We start from the raw sequence: 6083 nt of genomic DNA on the forward strand, positions 1-6083 counted from the left end.
TTGAAGGTGTCATAGACTCATAGCTCTCCCTATTCCTAATTGACCCAAGGACTTCTACTCTACTTAAAATTATTTTTAAAATTTTTATTACAAAATATATACCATTTATATGCTTCAAATAATGCTTATTTTTTATTAAAAATTTATCATAACCTAATTTTCTATGAAGCATGGAACTAAATATTACTTACTCTATACACTTAACTATGCCCATAAATAATATGTACCACACATGTGCTAGTGAGCTCATAGGCCACACAAATATACATTGATTCATGGGCGATAAAAAAAAGGGAAAATTTAATGTTAACACTTGAACATTTGAGCTAAACTCTTTGAGCGATTCTTCGAGGTGTGTCTCGATGAGACAAAAATTAATAATATGTAAGACTCGTATGAATGGTTTACCCTAATTTCTCATCTCGTGTAGAGATTCATTTTAAAAAAAAAATCCAAGAGTTTTATTCGAAACACGGGTTTTTTCTTATACTAACTCATAAATTTAGTTTCAAAATTATGACAAAATTACTTATAACATGATTATTCTTTCGTGGTTATACAATAGTAGAGGCTCATTTAAAAAAAAAAAAAAAACCCTAGAGTTTTATTCGAAACACGGGTTTTACTAACTTAAATTTAGTAAATTTTTACAATCTATTATGGACATTAAATTTATAATTCCCGTCTAAAACGTCCAAATTCATAATAAAGCATTGTTGTTCAATTCAATACATGTCATTCAGGGGTTGGCTTCATTGGTTCATTACTCATTTGTGTCATTTTGGAAAATTAGAGCGAGTATTACGATAACTCGAAGAATACTTGAACAAGTTTCTAACTAATATTTTTTTTAAAAAATTAAAATATATTTATATATTAAATTAATTTGGAAAAAATAGACCTAATTTAGATATTATTGCTTAATTTAATTAAAAAATTGAGTCATAACCAAGGGTATTGGATTCTTAGAATATTATTTTTATGTAATATTGTAGCATAATTTATTCACTAGCGGCATTTTCGTAATTTCATTTATTCAACCTAAACACGATCGATTTCAAATTCATGAATTAACTTGTGTCATTCTGGATATTGCTTGGGGGTATTTCGGTAACTTCGTCGCCGGATTCCCGATTGCCGACAACGGCCGTGGGTCGGGGTCGCGAATAAGTCCCACGGACCGTACTGACCGACTTAATTGGGTTTAATTAAAGAAATGGGGCCAGATGAGGGTGCACGTGCTTCGAGGGCGGGTGGGGAAAAACGACGCGGAAAGAGATTTGCCGGGTATTGGCCGACAACTCATTTTCTGGGTCAACTCTCTTTCTTCTCGCGGTATTTTGAACGCTATGAACAGGATTCATACTCGTTGCCAATTTGGTGATGATTCTTTATATGGGAATAATTAAAGAATAATTGTGATATGGCATTTTTTTACCTAATATTTATCCATTACTTATTTACATTGTATTTTTAGCCCTATATGGCTGGTTGAGCCTAGTGGAGGAGGACCCTCTCCCAATATAGAGAAGGGACCCCCTTCCTTGTCGATTTCAATTCTCCATCTGTGGGGGAGGAGCCCCTACCATCCTTATCTCTAAAAAGATCTAAAAAAACCCTTTCGGTTCTCCGGTCTCTTCTTTCATTTTTTTTACATATCATTTGTTGACACTAATAATGGGTTAATTGTTGATCAAACCGAACAAACCTTGTTCAATCAAACTAATACGATTTGTACCAACAATATGGGCAACCCTAATTGCACTTTGTTTTATATTTATTTGCATTGATTATGTCATTTAAAACCTTAAACACATTGATGTATTATATTATAATAAGAAAAATATAAAATAATTTTTCTTATCCATGTTAGGTACCTGAAAAATCTAATAGAGACGATTAATGTAAATACTACAAGATTTGAGCTAGTATGGTCTTGTAGATATATGAAGATATTGTACTAAATATTTAAAAAATATAATATGTGATATGTATAAGTTGTATAAACAAACCCTGTGATGAAAACTTATATAGCAGGCCGAAAACCTATTCAATTGAAAGATACATCAAATATGACATAATTCAACATATTAAACTCTAGTAGTACTTACCTCATACGACAAAAGACACAAAGACAGAGAAAAAATAATATTTTTAAACATAAATTAGTTTTTAAAACAACCTACAGAATAAGAGCATTGTTTTTTTCAATAAATTAATTTTTGTTTTGTTTAAATACATGATTATACACTCATTATACCCTTTTTTATTTTTTATTTTAAAATTTTCTTTTATTATGTGCTTTTTATAAATAAAAAAACTCTTGCATTAGAGTTATTATAATTTTTTCGTAGGCAAATAACCGACCAAACTAGAGATGCCACACCTTAAAGAAATCACAAACGACAATGAAGAAGCAGAATCAGAGTGTCCCATATGATGAAGATTTTAATATTGTTGGCACATCTATTAAGTATAATGGGATGCTTAAAGTATTATTCATATTAAAATCAAATAATCCAAAGGCATCCAAGGAAGTATCATGGAGGATCAATTTATTAATATGATACCCCTTTCAATTTTTTAAGCTAACTTTGTTCTTGCATGTCAAATTTGAAAATAAATTAATCAATAAATGTTATTCAATTATAAACAAAGATTAGTTTAAATAAAGGTAATTATATGATATGATGCTTTCACATGAACATAGAGGTTACCCAAATAGGTCCCAAAATGCTCTTCAGGTGGTTGGGATGTACCATTTTAATTGTCTCAATGGCGAGTTTGGATTTTTTGTAATGTTAGAATTTTTACTTTGTGGCTTAATTAGAATACTTTCTCACCAATTTATTCATGTATTATTCGATTATGTGGAATTCATCGATTTGGCTATTGATCATTGGGAGATTGGAATCATATTGACATTATCCCTAGAGCCTAGTGTTCAAATTTTCGGCTGGGATTGATAACAGTGAAAATTGGGGTAATTCACTTAAAATTTTGTATGTTTAGATGGTTGCATATGCGGTGTCAGATGTTGGGCCATGCAGTGATTTGGTGTTAAATCTCTATATAGACACATGCTGAGGGAGTCACTAATTCTAAATGTTGGTTATTATTATTCTAAAATAATGTTTTATAAATAAATAATATTATTAGTTTATAAGTACTTTTCTAAAGCACTATATCATATAGCATTGTCACACTCTACCTTATGGGACACTTGCATAAGCAAGTACAATATTTACTTACAATATTTACTTATGATGTGGCATCTTACCTGGAATGGCATCATCCGGTTGAATTTCATTTGCATTAATAATAAGAGAACACAGGCAATGATAGAAGTTGGGAAGAAGAAGAGGAAAGAGAGGGGTTTTGATGTTTTTATCTTGATTTGGTTTCGGTTGCCATGTCAACGGAAGAAATTTCCACGTCGGCTACCACGTCACACGTAAAATTATTTACCTATGACGTTGCAAGTACACTTAGTAGCACTTAGTTCATCAATTAGACGAGCGATAGCTGCAACAGTAGCAGACGATCTGTGCCGGCTTTTGAGAATTAGCTTATCTTGCCCGCATTTTTTGGTGAGATCGGTCTCTTCCTATCTACAAGTAGAATTGAGAAGGAGATTGGAGATTTGACAGATCATCCAATGGAAGCTCGTTTCTCGCGCTAACGTCTTTTTCTGGTTCGTATGGGACAGAGACTGGATCTCTGCCAAAAATGCTTCGGTTGAGGGCATGTCACCGTCCAGTGATAAGACTCTGAAATTTCAGCTAAATCGAACGCATCCAAAGCTTGTAACTGCTGATGCATCGGATCACGTTTCCGTATGAAACTGGGAATGTTGTCAGGTTTCCTTCATCGCCTTCGTTTGTATCCCTGTGTTTTTTCTAGTATTTAGAAGTTTAATTTCTCTCTCTTCTGTCCTTTTTCTTTTGGTGAGTTATGAGCTTGATGCTGCTGGTGTGGATGTGAGAAGCTTGGTTTGGAACGAAGCTAGAAAAGCTTGCCGAGGGACAGTCGGTAGGAGATAAATTTTAATCTTAATTTTAGTGTTTCTGCAGATGTTCTTTTGGATTAAGAAACTTGTTAGGTTTTCAGAGAAATTCTTAGTATATGCTCGTTTGGAGACACTTTGATTTCAGAAGATAATAGAAACGATTTTTTGATTGATGAATCATACTGCTATTCATTCATTCAAGTCGGATTGGATTTCGGACTATTTTGGTTGAATCACTTCCGCGTCTAACTTCGTCAATTCAATTCGAATTTTCATGTATCAAAGTTAGGTCCAATCCGAATTGAAAAACCCTGCTTTAAACCATTTTTTTGGATTGATGAAGCAGACAAATTGGATTTTGGACTTTTTTTTGTCGAATCTCTTCTTACTCACCTTGAAACTAGTTATTGAACTGACGAGTCCTGATCTAACTTGATCAATTTAATTTGAATTTTCATGTATCCAAATCAGGTCCGATTCGAATTGAAAAACCCTGATTTACACCTGTAAAGGGCAAGAAAAGGATGTAGTTCTTTTCACTAGTATGCTTCAGTCAACTAGAATTATTAGATTCCTTATTACCTTTAATGAAGTCTTTAGCAAAAATGTTGCAAGATTGTAATCCATAAGTCTGGTAGTCACCTGGAGTGTTGTAGATGTGATTTCTCTTTTTAATTTATGTGGAACATAGGACATTGCACCATGTCCTATGTTTACTACTAGGTTAATAATGATCCTGTTTTATGTGATGGGTTCACTTAGTCCCATGTTACAACTGGGTTACACAATGATATTATACTATGTTATAGGTTAAATTACGTATATGTTATTGCTAGGTTACACAGTGATAATGTACTATGTTATGAGTTTAATTACATGTATTTTATTATTTGGTTACATAGTGATGATGCACTATGTTATGGGTTAACCTGCACCTATGTTACTTTCCGACAATGAAGATTGTAACATTTATCGTTTATTTTCAATTAGAATTCATCTATGTCAAACCCATAATGACAAACAAGAAGTTAAAATGAAAAAAAGATAGTAGGAAAAGGGATTCATTCCCAAAATGACAAAAGAAAGTTAAAATGGCTAATTAATGTGTACTTCTTCTTCAAGATTCTCTTATCCACAAAATGGAATGTTGACTGGATGAATCATTTTCTAATGCATCCATGTGGGAGAGTAAGGACGGCAAGAGCGGAGAAGAATAGGGTTTCGCCTAAGGGTGACATCAAGTCGAGCTAAACTTGAATCTGCATATATTTGAGTTTGGCTTTATTTCAAAACTTCGAGTTTGAGCTTGAGACCATAAATTTTAAATGAGTTTGAGCTAGGTTCGAACTCTAACCTACAATTAAAACTATGCAAATAAAAAAAATTACAAAAATAAATTAAACGAATATTGTGGTGACCTTGGTACCATTGAATTGTAAGGTATCAAAGAGGAGTTCAAAACTTTGTAATGAAACATAGTAATGTATAATAACCAACTTAATAGACCTAAAAGAAAGAACAAACATCTCTATCAATAGTGTTTATTCTATTGGCAAACGACAACATTAGATGTTGAGATGATCGATCGTCTTTGAGGTTTAAGGTAAATAAGAGCAAGTATCAATCAACTAAAGATAAACTTGACAAGTGCAATTAGAGAAAATAATATTTTCGTAAAAAAAGTCTATGCTAATAGCTAACCTGGAGCATAGCTTGTTATTTATTTAATGAACCTTATTTCAAGTTTGAGCTCTATCCGAGCTCAAGTAAAAACTAAAATGACCGAGCTTGAATAGTTTGTGAGCTTGTTTGGCTTGGTGCCACCCCTAGTTTCGCCCCACGTTAGCTTTAGGTGAGCGAAGAATAGCAAGTAAAAATGGGGGAAAAAGGAAAAATTTGGGATTAAATGAGTGCAGAATAACAACTTAAAAGGGGAAAAATGAGGAAAAATTTGGGGATTCAAAGGGTTGGTCGATAACACAGAGTTTAGGGTTTAGGGAGGTTGAGTTATGTTTTAATTTTTCAAAACTTATTAAAGAGAGAGTGGACCACAAATAAGGGCCTTTTCGTAGAT

Source organism: Aristolochia californica, unplaced genomic scaffold, assembly GCF_029961685.1.
Source record: "Aristolochia californica isolate CCGP_79_NKW_82.1479 unplaced genomic scaffold, dmAriCali1.0.hap1 SCAF_11, whole genome shotgun sequence".
NCBI lineage: Eukaryota > Viridiplantae > Streptophyta > Magnoliopsida > Piperales > Aristolochiaceae > Aristolochia > Aristolochia californica.